Source organism: Carya illinoinensis, chromosome 5 (assembly GCF_018687715.1).
Source record: "Carya illinoinensis cultivar Pawnee chromosome 5, C.illinoinensisPawnee_v1, whole genome shotgun sequence".
Classification (NCBI taxonomy): Eukaryota; Viridiplantae; Streptophyta; class Magnoliopsida; order Fagales; family Juglandaceae; genus Carya; species Carya illinoinensis.
In genome coordinates, this window is record NC_056756.1 from 31,036,529 (window position 1) to 31,061,301 (window position 24,773).

A 24,773-nucleotide genomic window follows, 5' to 3' on the forward strand; every position below is an offset into this window, starting at 1 on the left:
ACATTTACGGGTGGAAAGCAACAAGGTGGTCATGCTGCATGCATGTTTTACAATGACAAAGGAGGAGAGGATGGACTTCTGCAAATGGTTGTAAGGTGTGAAGTTTCCAGATGAGTATGCTTCAAATATCGGTAGATGCGTGAGCCCTAATGATTGGAAAATTAGTGGATTGGAAAGTCATGACTGTAACGTATTTTTGCAGAAGTTATTACTAGTGGGAATTCGTGGGAAGCTGACATCTAATGTATGTGTCACCATATCCAAACTCTGTATGTTTTGTAAGGATTTGTGCGCTCCAGTAGTAAATCAAGATATGTTGCAGAAGATGGAGGAAGACATTGCTATTATACTATGTAAATTTGAGCAGATCTTTCTACCATCATTTTTTGATGACATGGTCCATTTAGCAATATATTTACCCCGAGAGGTACTGTTGGGTGGACCGGTGCATGCAGTTCCATTGGATGTATCCAGTTGAAAGATATTTGGGTCGACCGAAGGGCATTGTTGGGAATAAAGCTAGAGCTGAGGGTTCAACAGCATACGCTTATATACACAATGAATGGTTAACATTTTGCTCTCTATATCTTCATGGTGTTGAGACACGATTTAATTGTCAAGAGCGAAATGCTAATCTTGCTACTCCGCCTCCTTGTGAGCTATTAGTGTTTTCTCAAAATGTACGACCATTGGATGCACAAACGGGTTACGATTGAATTGATGGAGAGTTGAGCAAAGTTCGATGGTACGTGCTAAATAATTGTTGGAAGATGTATGACTATCTCAGGTATATCATTGCATGCTTCGAATAATTCTAGTTAAAAAAGTTATCTACAACTTTTTTGCTCAATTATAGTTATTTACATTTATATACAGTGAGCACATGGACAAACTTAGGAGAGAAGGCGTATAGAATATGGAGGCAAGACACGATGAAGAATTTCCTAGATAGTTTGAACAACGTGTAAGAACTAAAATTACATATATGTTAGATTTTGAAACTGTTTAACTCTAGGTAACTTTTAATAAGTATATACTATTTCAATTGATAGATTTTGGAACAACGTGTTCATGATCCCATATCAGTTTCTCAAGAATTGTATGCATTGGCCCGTGGTCCCTCAAATAGAGCACTTCGATAAACTGCATGCATGGTTCAAGTTTATAGATTCCATACTTTGGACCCTGAATGTAGTAGAAAGACTCAAAACTGTGGCATGTTGGTCGAGGGGAGTTATGGAACAAATGGTATTGACTATTATGGTATCATACATGATATTATTGGATTGAAATATCCGGATGGGACGATAACATATGTCTTTAAATGTGATTGGTATGATCTAGGCGGTGGTCAGATTTCGATACATAGGGATAATCACGTTACGAGTATCAATACTACATCTAAATGGTACGAAGATGATCCATTTGTATTGGCTTGTCAAGCTATCCAAATCTATTACTTGATTGATCCAATGAAAAGCATTGATGAAAATAATGGAGAGATAACTTGGCGAGTCGTACAAAACTTTGTCCCTCAAAATACATATGAAGCAGGAATGAGTGTGGATTACGAGAATAGTGGAGATGAAGATGACACTCCGATTGTAAAGGACAACCAAGAAGATGGAGAGGGTATTAACTTGTTAGTCAAAAGAAGAAGACAAAGAAGAATTCGGGGAGGAAGTGGATAAGGAGGATGAATAAGAGGTTGATGATGATAACAAAGATGTTGTTGAGGGAGATTCTGAAACAAGCATGGAAAATATATCTGAAGATGAAGAATAAAAGTAGTAAAAATATTCTACAATATAGGTGACTATAGAATGTTATACTTTTTATAATTTCTTCTAATTAATTTTCATTATCATATTAATCATTTTCAAGGACGCCGCCAAAATGACAAAGAAGAAATGTGCCTCCTCCACCAAGTCCAAGTCCCAAACCCGTTGAGGACTCCCCACCCTAGGAATCCGCTCCTAAAGATCAAGTTAATACGACAGAGAATGACAGCCAGTTGACACCTACTAGTAAGGAAATGTTGTTGATAATTAATTATATATTAATACTATTGTCTCAATAACTATATAATTAATTAATTATACTATTATCTATTAGTTAATGCAACTGCTCGTCACGTTCATGGCTATACAATTGGCATTTCTCTTGAAAAAAATTGAAGGCAGGTAAAACTCAAGGTCACAACTCCTGATAATTCTACTGGAGGGGTGGATGATAGTGTAGCAGCGCTTTCCTCCTATATTGGCACAGTAGTCCATGCTTATGCTTCATATGATGTTCGATCATGGAGAGATGTTCCAAATAAGATTAAGGAGCACACTCAGAGTTGTGTGCTGGTGAGTTTACTTGGAGAATCCATTTTTTTCACCTAGATTAGTATCATATTTCTGATGTAATTCACTTATTAGGATGAATTCGGCCTTGACTTTGGACGTAGCGAGGATTTAAGAACTGTGAATGAGTTAATGGCTACACTATTCCAATGTCACAAGGGACAATGTAACGATGACTTCAAGAAGTTTGAGACGTTGGAAGAGGTTGCGCAGTCCCCTTTCTAGTAGATAAAGTTAGACGATTGGAGAAAGTGTTGTGATCTTTTCACATATCCAGTTTATCAGGTATTTTAGATTTATTTTCTTTAATTATTTACATTTATATTCGTTCTATAAATTATATGTATATATATTACAATTAAAATTTTTAATTAATTTTGTAGAACTTAAGTTCTACAAATGCACAGAATAGATCGGCTCTGATTGTCCACCATCGTGCCAGTTCAAGGTCATTTCACCGTCTTGTTGAAAAATGGTAAGTAATAAATTATAGAATTCATTTATTTTTCTGATATTTTTTTATATAAGTACCAACACTATTTTTTTAAAATTGCTAATGTCACTTTGTTAGTGTAATATGTATGTCAATACATTTATCTATTACGTTTTATTTAATCTACTAATGTGCTCACTTGAAGCGTTTGATTAAAGGATGATGAATAAATGGCCAAATCTGGATCGTTGAAGTGATTAAAACTGAGCTGATGAAATCACGTGAGAAGCTCGTGCTTCCTTCAGAAGGTTTAAGAGTTGAGCCGCTGGATTGCTTACACGTGTTGGCATCTCTTGTAACATATATATATATATATATATATATATATATATATAAGCTATACGGTGTAAATCCTAATTGATTCATTCTGTACATATCAGCCGTTTCACAGAGAGAGAGAGAACAGAGAGAACAGAAAGGGAGATTAGGGTTTTTCGTTCCTTGTAGAGAGAAGAAATCAGAGTGATTTCTTGTGGTTTCTAAGAGGGATTTGTGACTCTAAGTGTACTGAGGCTTCTCTGTGAAGTATTGTTCATCAATAAAAGCTCTGAGGCCCATTTCTGCTGTGAATGTAGACCATTAGGGTCGAACCACGTATATTGGTGTGTTCTTTCCTTGATTTCATATTGTTCTTATTGTTTATATCTGATTCTTGAGGCTTTCTTGCGATATTCTTGGTAGATATTCATCATTCTGTTGATCTGTATAACACTGTTTAATATTGTGGTGTATATTGGTAATCTGGTCATCTATTGGTATACTGCTGTTTCTAGGGTTTTGATTGACATCAAACTGTGGTTATTATGATTACTACGTTTCTGTTTGGTTATAAAATAGAGGGTTTATCTTCAGTGCAAACAGAATAGTTTTATAAAATAAAACTATTGATTATTATATCATAATAACATTAAACCTTTTTGTAACCAAAAGAGGGTTATTTTATAACAATTGGTATCTAGAGCCTAGGTTTTATGGGAACCATGAGATTTGATATAGAGAAGTTTACTGGGGATAACGATTTTGGCTTATGGAGAATTAAAATGAGGGCACTGCTAGTCCAACATGGACTGCAAGATGCCCTTCTTGGTGAGAAACAAAAGGGTTCTTCCTCGAAAGAGGAAGAAAAGGGGATTGTCCATAAGGACATTCTCCAGAAGGCCCACAATGCCCTAATCCTCTCTCTTGGGGATAAAGTCCTGAGAGAGGTGGCCAGTGAGGACACTGCTGCAGGCATATGGCTAAAATTAGAAAACTTGTACATGACCAAATCCCTAGCTAACAGACTACATAAGAAAACTAAGTTGTATACCTTTAAGATGGCCCCTGGAACACCAATAGGACAGCACCTTGATGAGTTCAACAAGATTATTTTAGACTTAGCAAACATAGACATTAAGGTGGAGGATGAGGATCAAGCCATCCTTCTGATGAGTTCTCTGGACTCTTCATACCTAAGTCTAAAAGAAACCATGATGTATGGTAGAGATTCTCTGACTCTTGATGAAGTACAATCATTACTTCACACTAGGGAACTACAACATAGAGGAGACACCAAACAGAATCATGGGGAAGGCTTGTCTATAAGGGGTAGAACAGAAAAAAGAGAGAAGAAAGGCAAATATGAGAATAAGAAACATAGGTCTAAGTCTAAGGGAAAACAATTTAAATGTTTTCACTGTCACAAGGAAGGGCATTTTAAGAAAGACTGCCCAGATAGGAAACCTAACCTTGGGAACAAGACCAAAGAGGCAGGGGATGCCTCTGTGGTCTTAGAGGGGTATAAGAGTGCTTAGGTACTTACAGTTAGTGAGGTTGACTCAAAAACAGAGTGGATAATGGACTCTGGTTGTTCCTTTCACATGTGTCCAATTAGAGAGTGGTTTGAGACATTCACTAAGTTGGATGGGGGGCAAGTAATTCTAGGAAATAATAAGTCCTGTAAAGTCATGGGAATAGGGTCAGTGAGACTCAAAATGCATGATGGGATTGAAAAGGTTTTGAGGGAGGTTAGGTATGTACCTGAACTAAAGAGAAATTTAATTTCTCTTGGCATGCTTGATTTAGCAGGATACACCTTCAAATCTGAGGCAAGGGTTCTTAGAGTTATTAAAGGCTCCCTAGTCATTATGAAAGGAGTAATTAAAAATGGGTTGTATACACTACTTGGGAAAATAGTAGTTGGGGAAGCATTTCCAGCTCAAAACATAGTAGAAAACAAAGCTGTACTATGGCATAGGAGGCTTGGACATGTAAGTCAAGGGGGACTCTTAGAACTTCAAAAACAAGGACTGCTGAGTGATAAAAACCTAGGCAACTTACCTTTCTGTGAAGATTGTATCTATGGAAAGGCAAAGAGGGTTAGTTTTAAGTCAGCAACCCACAACACTAAACAAACCCTAGATTATGTTCATTCAGATCTATGGGGACCAGCAAGAGTGAATTCACATAGTAGAGGAAGTTATTTTCTCTCTTTAGTGGATGATTACTCTAGGAAGGTTTGGATATACATCCTTAAAAATAAGAGTGACACCTTTGGAAAATTTAAGGAGTGAAAGACTCTAGTGGAAAACCAAGTAGGTAGAAAACTCAAGATTCTCAGGACTGATAATGGTCTAGAATTTCTGTCAAATGAGTTTAATATGTACTGTCAAAAAGAAGGAATTCTTAGGCATAAGACAGTGAGGGAAACACCCCAACAAAATGGCTTAGCTGAAAGAATGAACAGAACCATCTTAGAAAGGGTAAGGTGTATGTTGTCAAACTCAGGACTGCCCAGAACATTCTGGGCAGAGGCTGCCACTACTGTTGTACATCTCATAAATAGATGCCCATCATCTGCCATAAAGTTTAAAACACCACATGAGTTATGGTCTGGAAAACCTCCCAGATATGACTACTTAAGAGTTTTTGGGTGTGGTGCTTATGCACACTCAAAAACTGACAAGTTGGAACCTAGGGCACTCAAGTGCATATTCATAGGGTATCCAAAATGGGTTAAGGGCTATAAACTTTGGGCAGATGGACCTGGTAGGTATAACTGCATTGTGAGCAGGGATGTGACCTTCAATGAGTCACAAATGGCTCGGGTACAGGAGGAAAAGTGTGATCCTAAAACTGACCAGTCCCCAAGTGGATCTCAGATTGAGGTGAGCAAGAAAGTGCCCAATCTAAACCTGAAATTGGGGAAAGTAGCAAACCTGAGGAAGAAGACTCAGGGGACAAAGATCTAGGTGGTGCTAACTCATATAACCTAGTAAGAGATAGGAAGAAGAGAGTTATAAAACCACCTATAAGGTATGGGCAGGCAGATCTCACTATGTTTGCACTAACTGTAGCTAATGAAGTGGTTTACCAAGAACCTAGGACCTATAAAGAGGCAGTAAATAGCAAGGATTCCTCAAAATGGATTCTTGCTATGCAAGAGGAAATGGAATCTTTTAATAAAAATAAAACCTGGGTTTTAGTACCTAAACCTAAGGGGGTAAAACTTATAGGATCCAAATGGATCTATAAGAAAAAGGAAGGCATACTAGGGGTAGAAGGGACCAGGTATAAGGCTAGACTAGTAGCCAAAGGGTTTTCACAGAGAGAAGGAATAGATTTAAATGAAATCTTCTCTCCAGTGGTTAAACATAGCTCAATTAGGCTACTGTTAGCTTATACAGCTTATGAAAATCTGCATTTAGAACAATTAGATGTTAAAACTGCTTTTCTTCATGGAGAACTTGAGGAAGAAATTTATATGCAGCCTCCTGAAGGTTTTACAAATAAAATGAAAAGTAATCAAGTGCGTCTACTTAAAAAATCTTTATATGGTCTTAAACAATCACCTAGGCAGTGGTATAAAAGATTTGATACACACATGATTAACAATAATTTTAAAAGAAGCTGCTATGATAGCTGTGTCTATTACAAGGAAGAAAAAGGAATATGTGTTTATCTCCTTTTGTATGTTGATGACATGTTAATAGCTTGTAAAGACACTGTTTTAATTAATCAAGTCAAAAGCATGCTGAAATCAGAATTTAAAATGAAAGAGCTGGACCCTGCTAAGAAAATTTTAGGAATGGAAATTGAAAGAGATAGAAGTGCTAGAATGCTATATTTATCTCAGAAAAATTACATTTCTAAAATTCTAAATAGATTTGGTATGGAACATGTAAAACCTGTAATTACACCCTTAAGACAGCATTTCAAATTGTCCTCAGATCAGGCCCCTAAAACAGACTTAGATATCAGTTTTATGCAACAAATCCCTTATGCTAGCATGGTTGGAAGTATAATGTATGTGATGGTTTGTTCCAGGCCTGATCTGACCTATGCAGTTAGTATAGTTAGTAGGTTTATGGGTAACCCTGGAAAACTTCATTGGCAAGCTATCAGATGGGTGTTAAGGTACCTAGGAGGCACTACTAACTTGGGTCTTAGTTTTGAAAAAAATGTTGTAAAGGGTTGTGAATTGGCTGGATTTGTAGACTCAGATTTCGCAGGAAGCATAGACACTAGGAAGTCACTGACTGGTTATGTGTTTACTGCCTTTGGGGGAGCTATTAGCTGGAAATCACACCTACAATCTGTGGTGGCTTTGTCCACCACAGAAGCTGAATATATAGCATTGACAGAAGCCATTAAAGAGGCCATATGGCTAAAAGGTATTGCTAGTGAGTTAAATATTTTCAATGGTAATATCACAATTCACTATGATAATCAAAGCACACTGCACTTAGCTAAAAACCAAGTTTTTCATGAAAGATCAAAACATATTGATGTGAGGCTTCACTTTGTAAGGGATGTTATAGAATCTAAAATAGTAGGTGTGGAAAAGGTCTCAACTGAGGATAACCCCTCAGATATGATGACCAAGTCAGTCCCTTGGTCCAAGTTCAGACACTGTCTGAACTTAGTAGGTATGGAGTCTAGGGTTAGTCCCTTTTAGGGAGACAATGTAGGAATGAGCCAATGATGAGGATTATTTTAAAATCTTTTGGCAAATAAATGTTTTGCCAAGGTGGAGATTTGTAATATGTATGTCAATACATTTATCTATTACATTATTTAATCTACTAATGTGCTCTCTTGAAGCGTTTGATTAAAGGATGATGAACAAATGGCCAAATCTAGATCGTTGAAGTGATTAAAACTGAGCTAATGAAATCACGTGAGAAGCTCGTGCTTCCTTCAGAAGGTTTAAGAGTTGAGCCGCTGGATTGCTTACACGTGTTGGTATCTCTTGTAACATATATATATATATATAAATAAGCTATACGGTGTAAACCCTAATTGATTCATTCTGTACATATCGGCCGTTTCAGATAGAGAGAGAACAGAGAGAACAAAGAGGGAGATTAGGGTTTTTCGGGGGTTTCCTTGTAGAGAGAAGAAATCAGAGTGATTTCTTGTGGTTTCTGAGAGGGATTTGTGACTCTAAGTGTACTGAGACTTCTCTGTGAAGTATTGTTCATCAATAAAAGCTCTGAGGCCCATTCCTGCAGTGAATGTAGACCATTAGGGTCGAACCACGTATATTGGTGTGTTCTTTCCTTGCTTTCATATTCTTTATTGTTCTTATTGTTCATATTTGATTCTTGAGGCTTTCTTGCGATATTCTTGGTAGATATTCATCATTCTGTTGATCTGTATAACATTGTTTAATATCGTGGTGTATATTGGTAATCTGGTCATCTATTGGTATACTGTTGTTTCTAGGGTTTTGATTAACATCAAACTGTGGTTATTATGATTACTACGTTTCTGTTTGGTTATAAAACAGAGGGTTTATCTTCAGTGCAAACAGAATAGTTTTATAAAATAAAACTATTGATTATTATATCATAATAACATTAAACCTTTTTGTAACCAAAAGAGGGTTATTTTATAATAGTTAGAAACGTGATGATCCTAAAAACTTTTTCCTCGTTCATGTCTATGTTGCTGCTCACACTAATGAGCGTAATGAGTGAATGGATCTTGCCGCTGCAGATAAATTATGTAAGCAGTATTAATTTTGTTAAATAAATTATGCAACATGTTATCTAGATTATTTTTTATTTGTATTTCTTTTAATGCATTACTTATTGTGTGTTTTCTTTCAAATTGCAAGAAAAAATAATGGAAATGCAGTCACCTTTATGAGGAATCCACTCCAAGTGACATAGACATATTTACGTAAGTGTTTGAGTCCAAGTCTAGTATGACAAGAGGTTTGGGATGATCTTTTAAGCATTCCTTCGGTTCATCTTCTTCAACCTCATCGACTTTACAAATTAATAATCTTATCAAAGATTTAGAACCTGCAAGGCACAAGAATGAGCATATGAGATCAAGACAGCAAGAGTTGGAGTCCCTCTTAGAGCGACAATCTCATTTAGAGATGCGTTTGCAAGACCAATAGAGAGACCAAGAGAAAAGAATACGCAGTGAAGTCCAAGAGCAAGTGCAGCAGAAGATGATGGTGCAAATAGAGCGTATTATGTAATTGCAACAGAATCACGGTGGGCGAGGAAAGAAGAAGAAATAAATTTTATCAGTGTATATAATTTTTAATATCTAATTTTGAAACATTATAAGACATTATTAGTTGTTAAACGATAGTGTGTAAATATGATACAATTGGTATATTTTTTTAATTTTTTTAATTTTATGAAATTAGTATTTCTGATCTATACATTCGAATGTAAATAAAAAACGTTCGAACGTTGGTTTACATTCGAACAAACGTTCAAACATAATTTAACAAAATTAAAAAATAACGTTCGAACATACAACTCAACTTTCAAATGTAAACACACTCAAACTAACAAAACGTTCAAATGTTTAAATGATTAACGTTCGAACAAACATCCGAATGTACCCACATTCGTTCAAATGCTTCTTCATTAACATACGAACTAACCTCCGAACGTTATTCTAGTTACGTTTGAACATTGGTCGTTAATGTCCAAACTAAAATTCGAATGTTTATTGCAATTAACATTCGGATGTATAAAAGTTCGAACGTTTTAATGATATGTTCGAACTATAATCAACGAACGTCAACTTTTGTCATTCGAATGCCAATTGGTCGGATTGATGTTCGAACATTATGTCATATGTTTGAACGTTACTTTTTGTGACAATTTTCAAACGTCACAAAAAAATTCTACGTTTGAAAGTTATATTAAACTGAACACCTCCAACCATCACTAAAAGTACCATCACTAAAAGTACTTTTAGTAACGGTTGCATAGTAAACTGTCACCAATTGTATTCTGTAACGCGTATTAAATAAATTATGTGACGTTTTGGTTATTTTTTATAACGGTTTCCTCTATCACAAAATACAAATTGTGTTGTAGTGCAATGAACCATGCAATAAACGACTGGGCATACATTTTTAACAAATTTTTCATGGAATTTGATGAGGGGTTCTTAAATTTATCACCTTTAACTTGTCACAGTTATCTCCAAAATTGGTGAGTAATAAAGGGATCTAAGAACTGATTTTATATGGAGATTCTATGAACTAATATCAAGATTGATTAATTAATTATATATCAACCAGCTTTTATTGTCAAGTATCTTATATAATCATTATAATTTTTTAAGTTCTCACACGATATAATAGACAATTTATCTTTTTTAAATTTTAAAAAAATAAAAATATAAAAAAAATAATATTCTATCAATATATTTTATTCAATTTTTAATTTTCATCACAACTAATTATATATCCAAACTTCACGTAAAGTTAAGGCGGATCGAAGGAATCAAAACAGTCTTTTCCTTTGTTTACGTTTACAAGAAGGCGAGTTATTTGTAAAGACTTTGACTTATTAGGAAATCATTGTGGGACATCTTCTCGAATGACAATGAATAGAAAGAAAAAAAATAAATAAATACTTGAAAATTATTGTGGGGGACCCTTCTTGAAAGACATCAATATTCAATGGAAGGAAAATGCACATTTTGGCCAACCAAAAGTAAGGAAGGACAACGTACGTGTTTGACAAACATGTATCATAAAATTTAGTAGTTGGAAAAAATTAAAAGAAAATGAGACCTAAAAAAGACATCTATCCAAAAATTGCGGATGATTTTGACAATTTACCCTTAGTTAAGTACCAATCCAATCAAGCTCTAAGCTTTTTCATCGAGATAAAGGAATGGTCAAGGGAAAAGTATGAAATGTGCTCAATTATTTTTACAACTATTTCATAACCAATCAATGAGATAGTGTCAGCACAATAAAAATAGGTTTTCTTGATTTGAATATTCTTAATGTTAAATGGCAATGATAATCAAATGCTTTTTCTTCGCTGAGCTCTATTTTTCCTTTCTTTTTCCTCCTTTCCCTAGTTTACTTTCCCGTGGTGAACATGTAACATTCATGTCATCAGACATTTTTAAGGCTAATTGCTCATGTTCAGCATCATAGGCAGTGGAACTAAAGTTCACTGAGAACCTTCATTTGAAATTTGTAATGAATATAATATACAACAATCATATTCATTTTTTAGGGATAAAAGCTTCTTTTGATTCAATATTATTTTGGAGTAAACTAAGAATTTCACTTTCAAATTAACATTAATTTGATAGAAAAAATATCCATACTCATTAGAAATTAGAATAATTCATTTCTTAGAGATGAGCCATTAAATAGAAGTATTAGTATCGGAAGTGATTCACTAAATCCAAATTCAATAAAATAAGAGACAGAAACTAATTATATTCCCATCTAGACTCCAAAAGCTGTGAATGGTATTAATATAATTAATTTCTATCTGGACATGCAGGTATTAATACTGGACAATGGAAATACTTTCTACTTAATTTAGTTTGGTTTTACAGATGGTTTCAACTAATTTCATCTCATCTTATCTAAATATCCAAATACTATTTAAATACAAAAACTTTTCAATTTTAAATTTTTAAATTATTAACTTTTTAATCTAATCATTACCTAATCATTACAATTTTTTTAAACTTCCAAATAAAACACAAAAAATAATTCAATTTTGTTAAATTGTAAAACAAAAATAATATTAAAAATATATATTATAACAATATTTTAATTTTATAATATTTTTAATCAACATTTTATCTTTACTTTCCCAAAACCTTATAAAATATCTTAATTCAAATCATTTCTCTATTATTCACAAACTATTTCACTACTATTTAATGATTTCCAATATCATCTCATCTCATCTCATCTCATCTGTATAACCAAACGAGACCTAGTGTAATTATACTTGAAGTTTATCGATAGAGGGTGGAAGGGGTCTGGGAAGAGCTATTGAGGTAGAAATCATGACCAAGCAAAGGATGACTCTAAGATATGACATTTTTAACATGTAATTACACGGATGCAAGTATAAGACGACCCGTAAATTCATGCTAATACACATATAATATGCTCATATTGTGTGAGGTAAAAAATTTACCACAACCTAATGCATGAATATGATTACATGAATATCAAATATAGGGAGAGAACTCTTACATAAAGTTTGCAGCCCAACTTTGTAACATGAGTATACATAGAGTTGCTGCCATGTAGAGCCTATCTCAACATCATTCGAGCATTGGAAATGAGATGCATCGTTATGTACCGTAGGTTGAGCAATAAAGAGCAACACACCCCCAAAAATCCTACAACAAACCCAAGGGCCATGGCAACATAAAATCCTTGAGTTTTGAGCCCATCATCAACATTTTCCTGAATGTCGACATTCCTATGGGTTCTAGTGTCATTGTAAACTAGATAAAGATCTTCTGGACACTTGTTTGGAAGTGGAGAACCATATAGTTTAGGATTTCCCATAAAGGCAGAAGCATTGAGACTATGAAATTGAGTTCCTATTGGGATTTTGCCAGATAAATTGTAATTGGACAAGTCCAAATAACTAAGAAAACTTATGTCAGAAATGCTCATAGGGATTTCTCCACGAAGTTGATTTCTAGATAAATCAAGAGATTGTAAATTTTGAAGTAGACCAATCTTCAATGTTATTGATCCAGTGAAATTGTTTATTGATAAATTCAAGGAACTTAACTCTGTGAGACTTGTTAATTCTTCAGGAACTTCTCCATGTAATTTATTACTTGAAAGATCAATAATCTTAACAAGTCCCAATGAACTCTCGAACATAGCCATCATTCCTTTCCATACAAATGGTTCATGGTCTACATAAGCTCTTTGGATAGAATAAATGCCAGTGTGACTTGCGCTCCATTTCTGAGACATTGATGTCAAATTTTTGATGCACTATGCAATAGTTCCCCCGATCTTGTTTAAAGAAAGATCCAAGAGTTGAATATTTGAAAGGTGGAATAGGTTTAAAGGCAAACTTTCATAAAATCTATTTGATCATAGGCTAAGAATAGTCAACCGAGGCAAACTACCACCTATCCATGAAGGTACCAATCCCGACAATTTGTTTTCTCCCACGTCGATGGTTGTCAAGTAATTGCAATTCTGAAGGGACAATGGTAGCTTTCCGACAAAACTATTGTTGCTCAAATGTAAAAACTCAAGAGAGACTAGGGAGACCATTGAGTTTGATATTTTCCCATAGAAGTTGTTGTTGGCCAGATTAAGAATTATTAAACCATGCACATGCATCCAGCAATCTAGAAGCTTTCCCGATAGTTTATTGTTTGATAGGTCTAAAAGGAACAAGGATTGATAAATGAATTCACATATAAAGAAAATGTTCCCAGAAAAACTATTATTTGATAGGTAAAGTGATGCCACATCCGATGGAAAACGTGGAATTGAACTGTTAAGTTGGTTGGAGCTTAAATCTATAACAGCATAATAACCAAATCAACCAAATCTGGATGATGACAAGTCTAGCAATTTAGTTCCCATGCAACTGGTTGTTAGACATATTTAAATCGATTAACTCAACAGGGATGTCCCAAAACCAAGCAGGGATAATTTCAGAAATTCCAGTATTAGAAATCTCAAGTATAGCATAATTCTTTTGACTTTAAAGCCACTTCGGGAAAGCTAATCCCAATCTACAAGAGCTCAAACCAATAACACACAGTTGGAATGGTGGAATCCAATTGTAGCTGAACTTTAAAATCAAAGAGTTCAATCCTAAAAATAAATATTTCAGTTTGGAGAGATTTGAAAAATGGGCTTCAGAGATCACCCCTATGAGGGAATTGCTAGCAACATCCAAAATCTCTAGATTGGATAAGTTACCTATACTCTATGGCAATGGCCCTATGAAATTATTCCCATCTAATTGCAAAGCCTTGAGATTGGAGAAGTTACCTATACTCTTTGGTAATGGCCCCATGAATCTATTGGAGCTTATTCCAAAAAACTGCAAGGAGTCCACCAAGCAACTTGACACATTACTCATAAATTCATAAAGATTTCCATTGAAATTGTTATCTGAAAGATACAATGATTCTAAGGCGCATAAATTTCTAAAAATATTTTGGAATGCTGCCACCAACAAGTTGATTTCCCTTCATGAGCTTAAGTGTTTGAAGAGAATTTAAGCTACCAAAAGCTTCCGGAATGGAGCATCATAACAAATTATCACCAAGGTCGAAATGAACAAGGCTTGTAGTGGAGTTGAACAACCAACGAAATATGGCATAATTGAGATTATTGAGGGAGAGATCTAGAGATAGAAGTTGAGATGATGAACTAGCATTGATGGAAAGCAACTGAGAAGTCATTGTGGGGAGAATGCAATCGCTTAGACTCAAGTGTTTCAAAAAAGGGAGCATCATAACCTTGTTGAGCCAATTAAGTTCCTGGCTGAGGTTAACCCCACTCATATCTAAATGTGTTAAATATAAAAGATGAATTAACCAATCAAGGTTATGTGCCTCCATTAGATCATAAGTATTAGAAAGATCTAGAAATAAAAGTTGTGATGAAGAACTAGCATTGATAGAAAGCAATTGAGGAGTTGTCGTGGAGAGACTGCAACTATATAGAATCAAGTGTATCAAAGAATGGAGCATCATAACCTTATTGGGCCAATTGACTACCTGGCTGAGGTTGACCCAACTCAAGTCCAAGTATGTTAAGGATGAAAGATGAATTAACCAATCAAGATTATATGCCTCTGACAGATCATAATTCAAACTGAGATCAAGAGAAATCAATCCCGAGAGATTTCCTAATTGTAGTGGAATGGTTCCAGCTATTTGTGTGACGCTTCCAACTCCCACGTATGGACACGTGGAATCGAGGCGTCGAGATGATGACAACACGGGTCACACATCTCATCACCAAGTGACAAGTGTATGTACAATAAAACCACGCAGCAGATAATAAAAGTCTTATAACTAAGTACCAGAATTTTTGTTTAAATACAAACTTGCTTAAATAAGCGGAATAAAATATTTCAAGTTTCAACGTTATTTCAAATCCAAATTTCATAACATAAAAAAAAGTAAAGATAATTTTCGAAAATAAAACAACTCCAAAGTCAGTACTCTGCAGAGCCGCCTCCTCAGGCTCAGCCTCTTCCTCCTCATTTCCAACAAAGTCTACGGTACCCAAGATGGTACCGCAGGTGAGTAATAATCCAAACAAATCTCAAGATAAAAATATATTTATGCAATAACCAAATGCATGAAGATGATGCCATATGCATATGTCCCAAAAATCCACATTTTCTACGCACGCCAAAATCCCATTTTTGGCCCAAAACATTTCTTTTAAAACATTACTCGCCATTATCCCAGATAATGGCCTGAAAATCCAATCTTGCCATTTTCACAGAAAATGCCCATTAACCAAACCATCATAGCACTGTAGGTAGGAATCGCAAGCGGGACTCTACCACCATCCCTACACGTGCCTCTAACTCAAACCAGTCAATCCAATCGTTCACATATACCAAATATCATTTCTCCCTTGAAAACCCAGTTTTCAAGTTCCAACACATGTACATGCATGCAATTACACGAAAACCCAGTTTTCCTTACCAAACATGAATATGCATGCACTATGCAATGCAAACATCAAGACACAAAATATCCAATAAATCTCAACATCAACCAAACATAATTAACTCCATCCTCAAATCCATCCGACCCCCGACTTCTCGAACTCAATCCGGAATAACCAACCAGTCATAATTTATTGTTAAAGAAAAAATATATTTTAATCTAAAAGAAAGTTTGGAAAATACTTACAGCGTTATATAATAATTTCCAAAGGATCAACGAGCTAAAAAAGGAAAAGAAAAAGAAACGTAACAGTCTAAAAACACTGTGGCCGTGGGTTGTAAAATACCCACTTTTGAATGGGGACAAACCAAGACTTAAGATTAATAGGAAATGGCTTAGAGGTGTTTATGAAGCTAGTGGAAGTGAGGGTTGGCCGTGGGTGGCGGCGAAAACGGCAGTGGAAGGCCAAAAACCCCAAAACAGAAAGTGAGGTCGTGGGGGCTGCTCCGGCAACGGATGGAGCTGGAAATGGGTGGTTTAGATCGACAAGAGGTCGGTGATGAAGCTGTGAAGAGATGGTAGCCGGAGGTGGAACGACTGCGGCGCTGGAGAGAAAAGACGTCACGACTTGGAGGAGCTCATGGTGCTTAACAGTGGCTCAGATGGAGGTGAAACTTGGTGGGGATGATCACCGGTCGGAGGGGAAGAAAACTGGGTGGGCAGTATGGTACACGACGGTGGCGAACAGCGGTCCTGGGTGGAAGAAGAAAACGACGGTATGGAGGAAAGATGAGCTTCGCGCGCGGGAGAGAGGAAACCGAGGGAATAAGTAGAGAAAAATGAAAGAAAAAGAGAAAAGAAAGAGAAAGGAAAAAGAGAAAAGGAGAAAAAGAAAAGATGGGGTAAAAAAATGAGGTCCAGTCCTCATCTTTGGAGTCTAGAAACTGATCCAACGAAAACCACTTTAAAAGCTATAAAATAAATAAAATAATTTAAACACAACATCTAGCGAAAATATAATAAATAACTAGTAAAAAACTAACAACAAAATTTTAAATCCAAAAACAAACTAAAATAAATTAAACAGCAATTTAAACTCAAAACAATAATTAATATTAAGAAAGCTCTACAAAATAAATTTCACAACTACATAAATCAAATTAAAATTCAATAATTTAAAATAAAAGAACTAATATTTTAATTAAATTAAAATACTCCTTCAATAAAAACACACGTAAAAATGGGGTATCACAATTTGAGTATGTGAAAGATAGAGATGTTGTAATTTAGTGAGTGAGCCAACAAAATTTGGGAAGGGTTTCCCGGAAAAGTTATTGAAACTTAAGTCAAGTAGTTACAGGTTCATCATACAACCAATTTGAGGGAAGATGAAGTGTAAAAACATGACCTGTTTTGTTGCTGCATTTAACTCCTTCCCACTTGCAACAATCTTCAGCACCATTGTCCCAAGAAGACAGCCAATGGGAATGATCAACAAGGTGTTGTTTGAATTGGAAGAGTGCTTGTCATTCTTCCTCTATACATCTGACTTTAGAATCAATATGCAAATTGAAACTAAATCCAAGTTTTGTTGCATTACATGATAAGAGTCCAAGTAGTAGAAGTAGAAATTGGAGATAACAACCTCTCATTGTTTTACTCTCTATTTGGAACATTGATAAGAGATATTGTATCTTAGTGCAACTTATATGGGTTTTGATATCTCAAAGAGAGCTACTCGATTTATTTTTATACTAGTCTTACGTATGAACGTCTAGAATATTTATTTTGAAACCCACGTGGAGCCTACAAACCGAGCTTCACAAATGTCCAGTAGTTGATAATTTCTGTCTTGAATTCCGAGGACCTACATGAGTACGTAATAACGATTTGGGTTCTTTTGGGATCCAATTTTGATCAAATTTTAACCTGTCCTAGTTATTTTTGGCGGCGAGAAGAGAACTTAATTTGTATTATTCAGTATTGGTCACTGAATTTTTTTTCCATTTCTAATTCCTACATGGTGACATCTTTCTTATTATATATCCTGATATTGAAAATAGCTTAAACTGCTAATACCTAAGTTTTTCTTATTAATCTAACATACTAAACAAAAACGCGATGTTGCAAATAAGCAATACACACAGCCAATTAGAAGTTCATGACAAGTGGGCATTTTACTTAGGCCTAATTTGGATAGTAAGTTAAGATGAGATAAGAAAAAAGTTGAATATATATAATATTGTTAGAATTTTTTTTTTTTTTTGAAATTTGAAAAATGTAAATTATTTATTGTATTTTATTTCAAAGTTTGGAAAAGTTGTAATGATTAGATGAAATGAGATGAGATGAGTTGATATATATTCACTATCCAAACGAGGCCTTAATTAAAACAAAAGTTCAAAACGAAAATGTAGCTGCTAAAATAAAATAAATAAATGGTAATGTTTTTAAGATATTGAAAATATAATATAAAAGAAGATCATGGAAAAGAAGGAAAAAGACTTTGAGGGCTACGTCTTTGCTTTCTCAATTGTTATAGAATACGAAGCATACATCTGTATTTATAGAAAAATTAAATTGAGATAAGATAAGATAAATATCTTAATCATTAACAAAATCAAATCAAAATAATATCATCTTCGACATAAAATAGTTTAAACATATATAAATAATCATCAAAAGAAAGAAGAGAGAGAGAGAGAGAGAGAGGAACTAATCTCTCAAACCTATGACATCTTGACATTCGAGATCATCCTTTCCTAAATATTAATGACAATCTCAATCGAGCTGTTATCTCATCTTTCATTGTGTAAAATTCTGTAACTTGAAGAATCTGTAACTTGAAGAATCAAGAACAGAGAAATAGAAACATGGAAGAAAAAGGAGAGAAAAACTTAATGCAAAAATTCTCAATGAATTGAATGATCTGAATACTGAATTGTACAAAAACTTCCTTTACATCATTTCTATTTATAGACACGTATACTAACTAACATTACCTAATTTATTTCATTTGCATTTCATCTTAATTTATCTGTCATTTAGAAACCTTAACTTTTCTGTTTAGCTTCCCTTGACTTGAACTCCAAAGCTTCAATCTGAGTTTGTATATTCCAACACCCCCCCTCAAGAGGGGAATGGATGTTTATCATTCCCATCTTGCGGATCAAATGATGGAAATTGAGGGAACCAAGTGGTTTAGTCAGAATGTCTGTCAGCTGATGTTTGGATGGAATATGAATTATCTTGATTAAACCTTCTTGCAGTTTTTCTCGAACCAAATGGCAGTCTAGCTGAATGTGCTTGGTTCTTTCATGTTGGACAGGATTTGAAGCAATTTCAGAGGCTGGTTTGCTGTCTGTATAAAGCAAAACAGCTTGTGGATGAGGGATTTTTAGGTCAGCTAATAGGTAGATCAGCCATTGTAGTTCACATGTGGTAGAGGCTAGAGCTCTGTATTTGGACTCAGCTGAGGATCGACTAACTGTTGGCTATTTCTTTGATTTCCATGAGATAAGAGAGTCACCAAGGAAAACTGTGAAGCCAGTAACACTTTTTCTGGTATCAATGCAGCCACCCCAATCACTATCTGAGTAGGCTTTTAGATGAAGAGATGAATGAGCAGATAGAAAAATTCCTTGCCCTGGTGTTGCTTTGATATATCTGAGAACCCTTTCAGCAGCTTGAAGATGATTGCTGCTAGGATGAGCCATGAATTGGCTTAATGCTTGTACTGAGTAGGATATGTCAGCTCTAGTTATAGTGAGGTATAACAACCGACCCACTAATCTTCTGTATTGTGCAGGATCTGATAAAAAAGGTGATGAGTCATTGGCACTCAGCTTAAGTGTAGATTCCATAGGGAATGCCACAGGTTTACAACCTGAAAAACCACTATCTTGCAAGATATCTAAGGCATATTTTCGTTGGCACAAAGTTATGCCTTTGGTAGATCGAGCTACTTCAATCCCTAAGAAATACTTTAGTTCTCCCAAGTCTTTGATAGTTAAAGAGTCATGTAAGAACTTTTTGACAGTGAGTATAGCATCAAGATTATTAGAGGCAAGAATCACATCATCAACATAAATCAAAAGTGCTATGAAACTGTTTGAATTATGCTTGATGAATAGAGATGAATCAGACTTCCCTTGAATAAAACCAAACTGAAGTAGAGAAGATGACAGATTGGAAAACCACTGTCTTGAAGCCTGCTTTAGACCATATAGGCTCTTTCTGAGTTTGCAAACTCTTGGGTCAGCTGGTGAGGAGGAGTACCCTGGTGGTAGTTACATATAGACTTCTTCATTTAGATCTCCATAGAGGAAAGCATTGTTTACATCAAGTTGATGTAAATGCCAATTCTTAATGGCAGCAATGGATAACAAAGTCCTCACTGTTGTCATTTTAGCTACAGGTGAGAATGTATCAAAAAAATCAAGACCTTCTTGTTGGGTGTAGCCTTTTGCTACTAACCTTGCCTTGTATCTGTCAATTGTGCCATCAGCCTTGAATTTAACACGATATACCCATTTACATCCAATTGCAGTCTTATTAGGAGGTAATATTGCAAGTTCCCATGTTTTATTTAATTCAAGAGCTTTTATCTCATCTAACATGGCTGCTTGCCATTGTGGGTAAGAATTGGCTTGTTTGAAGGTCTTAGGTTCAAAACTAGATGACAAGGCAGAAGTAAAAGCTGCATGTTTAGGAGATAATTGATGTGTTGAAAGAAAATAAGCAAGAGAGTATGGCTTACCAGAAGAAGGAATGCAGCAACTGAAGGATTTTTGAGATGTTGAAGTAGATTGAGCCATATTACCACAATGAAAATGCTGCAGATATGAAGGAGGATTCTTTATTCTTTCAGATCTTCAAAGACTTACAATTTCAGGATTAGTCTGTGAAATGACAGTTGTTTGAGTTTCAGAAGAAGAATTTTGTGAAATAATAGGTGTTTGATTTTCAGATGATGGATTTTGTGAAGTGATGGGTTCTGAAATTTCAGAAGATGGAATTTGTGAAGTAATGGGCTCTGAATTTTCAGAGGATTGATTTTGTGAAGAAGTAGGTCCTTGAATTGCAGAAGGTGGATTATGTGGGCTAGTAGGTACTGTGAAGTCATGTATTTGAGGAAAATCAGGGAAAATAAAGGGTATGTGAGTAGTGTTTGGAATGGAAGGAAAAACATTCTCATGAAATATGACATTTCTTGAAACAAAGATTTTGAGAGTAAGGAGATCAAGCACTTTGTAACCTTTGATATTTGGTGGATAACCAAGAAATAAGCATTTTGAGGCTCTTGGATGAAATTTGCCTCGACCAGTGTTGATTGTGCTGGCAAAACACAAACAACCAAAAGCTTTAAGATAATTATATGCAGGAGGTTTATGAAAAAGCATGTCATATGGTGTTTTATTGTGTAGGACAGATGAGGGGGTTCGATTTATGAGATGTGTAGCTGTCAATACACATTCAGTCCAGTATGTTAAGGGCAATTTTGATTGAAAAAGGAGAGCTCTAGCAACATTTAACAAATGTTGATGCTTTCTTTCAACTCTGCCATTTTGCTCAGGAGTTTCTACACAAGACAGCTGATGTATTATGCCATTTTCTTGATAAAAGGAAGGCATATTGAATTCTTGACCATTGTCTGTTCTAAGTGTTTGTATTTGAGCATTAAACTAGGTTTGAGCATGAGCAATGAAGTTAGCAATTAAGGCTCGAGTTTCTGACTTAGCTTTCATAAGAAAAAGCGAAGTGAATCGTGTATGATCATACACAATGGTAAGAAAAAATTTATATCCAGAATGAGAGATAGTGGAAAAAGGACCCCAAATATCACAATGTACTAATTGAAAAGCTTTATTTGAATTGTTTTGTGATACAGGAAAAGATAGTTTCTTTTGCCTAGCTAGAGGACAAATCTCACAAACAGGATTATGAGACGTCTTTACAGAAGAATCAATGGAACTAATGAGTTTTAGTTTGGCAGAAGATAAATGTCCCAAACGGAAGTGCCATATGTCAGGACTAATAGTAGATGTGTTAGCCAAAAAAGATTTGTTTGAATCAGGAATTTCCTTCTATGTAGCAGCAGAAAAATTGATTAGGTGGTATAGACCATTTCTGACTTCAGCAAGCCCAATCATCCTCCATTTGCTGAGGTCCTGTAATACACATTTGGATTGAAAGAAAAATAGAGCAACAGAATTTTCTTTAGTCAATTTGGAAGCAGAAATAAGATTGACATGAAAAGAAGGAACATAGAGAGCATTGTGTAAAACTAGATCAGAGGAGTATTTAACAGTGCCAGTAAAGATTATAGGAACTGAGTGACCATTTGGTAAATGAACTGAAGAAGTTCTTGGTGGGATTTTTATAGAGGTGAACAAGTGAGGAGAACAGATCATATGATCTGTTGCTCCAGTATCTAATATCCAAGGAGAGATGGGATTTAATGAGACATTAGCTGAATAAAGAATGGGATTATTACCTGATGTAGAGACAGTGTTAGCTGCAGAATTGGAATTGATAGAAGAAGTAGATAGACTATTTGCAAGAGTCATCAAATTCTGTATTTGCTCTTGAGAAAAGAACATAGATGGGTTGTTTAAGTTTTGCTCCATAGAAGATGCAAAGTTTGCATTGGGCAATCGTGTAGAATTGCTTCTTTTTCCTCGAGGCCCTTTCCATCCTGGTGGATAGCCTATAAGCTGGAAACACTTATCTACAAGATGTCCAGAAAATCCACAATGGGAACAAATGACATATGTTTTGCCTCTGACTTTGCTGAATTAACAGCATTTGAAGAAGTTTGTGTTAATGGTTGTGCAGCAACCATAGCATGGGAATCAAGAGGGATATGTACTGCATTAGTTAAAGAACGTTGGCTTTCTTCTTGTATCAATAAGGAGAAAACCTTTCCCATTGATGGTAAGGGAGAGAGAAGCAATAGTTGGCTGCGAATTGCTGAAAAAGAATCATGTAATCCAATCAAGAATTTCATGACATAGTCAGCTTGTTGTTGATCAGCAAGATTCTTGAATACTGAACAGGTGCATTTTTCCATGAAACCACAATTACAAGTGGGAAGGGGACGGTAACTAACATATTCATCCCATAGTGCTTTGAAACCACTAAAGTATTCAGTGATTGAACTTGAGCCCTGAGAAATAGAACTCAAGGATTTTTCCAAAGCAAATACTCTTGGACCATCACTACGCAGGTATCGAATCTTTAATTCATTCCAGATGTCAGCAGCATTATTGAAGTAAAGAAGACTACCTCGAATTTCCTTTGCAATGGAATTCATTAGCCAAGAAAGCACAAGATTGTTTGCCTGTAACCAAGCAGTCTTGAGTCGAACATTTGCAGGGTTAGATTGAGGCAAACTCCCATCGATGAAGGCAACTTTGTTCTTGACTGTGAGAGCAATTGTGATGGATCGACTCCAAGCTACATAGTTGTCACCAGAAAAAATTTCAGATACAAGAAGAGCTCCAGGATTATCAGATGGATGCAGATAGTAGTAGCTTGAGGAGTCATCAGAAGGATTCCCCAAAGGAGAAGAGTCATCAGAGGATTCTGCCATAGAAGCAGAATAAAGAAAACAGCAAGAATTCTTGAAAGAAATCAAGAAAAGAAAGGAGAAGGTAGCGGAATATTTATGGACGATGATACCATGTAAAATTCTGTAACTTGAAGAATCTGTAACTTGAAGAATCAAGAACAGAGAAATAGAAACATGGAAGAAAAAGGAGAGAAAAACTTAATGCAGAAATTCTCAATGAATTGAATGATCTGAATAATGAGTTGTACAAAAACTTCCTTTACATCATTTCTATTTATAGACACGTATACTAACTAACATTACCTAATTTATTTCATTTGCATTTCATCTTAATTTATCTGTCATTTAGAAACCTTAACTTTTCTGTTTAGCTTCCCTTGACTTGAACTCCAAAGCTTCAATCTGAGTTTGTATATTCCAACACATTGCTAGAATTCCTGGTTAATTAATGAATGCGCACCCTTCTCTATTAGAGCTATGATTTTCTTCTTGCCAACTTTCTATATATAACTTTGACTTATTCCTTGTATTGATTTTTCTTCTATTTCTTCTAGATCTCAATTAAGTGCTTGATCTTTCATCGAACAACTTTCTTTGTTTAACATTTGAGTACTCACTGCATGATGATCTTACAAGGAGTACTTTGATCTTATGCCAATTGATAACTTTGACCTATTCTTTGTGCCAATTTTTCTTCTCTTGATCAATATATAAGTGCTTGGTCTATATAGATAAGAGTACTTTTTCTTCTTCTTCTTCTTCTTCTTTTTCTTTTTCTTTTTAAGAAAAGATTGATCTTATTAAGAATATGCCAACATATTATTTATATAATTAATAAAAATTAATATAATAAATACTTTAGGATTTATTTTGCTGAAATGGTAGCTAGTCTCATTCGCATTCACCAACATGTAAGCATATTTCAAAACGCAAAGAAACAATAGTGGAATACAGCAAAAGGAGCCATATTTCAAACCTATACAAAAGCTGACTTGAATTTAATTGGATTGAACCGAGTCAATGCAATTTGCATCTAACACAAGGTCAGTTATTTGGAAAAACAAGTAGGGAAGACAATAGTTCAATTAAAACTGATCTATATCTAAACCCTTCTATACATTTACATGCTCCACAATCACATCATCCATTTATCGTAACCAAATTTTCTAAGTTCAATAAATTTTGATCATTTGAAAAATTATTTCAATTGATAAAATGTTTTCTAGAGTAAATTATTCTACATTAAAAATTATAGATCGAGGAAGAGGGGCAAGGATCAATTGATAATTCAATTCAAATAAAAAATATTTTATTGCTGATTCCCATAATTAATTGTCTTCTTGGGATCGATTCACTTCTTATTTCTTCCAATTTCCTCTTAATTAATACTCTTGGAGTACTGGCCTGCTGAGAGATGCCAACCTTAGCCAGGTGGTAAAAATTGGCT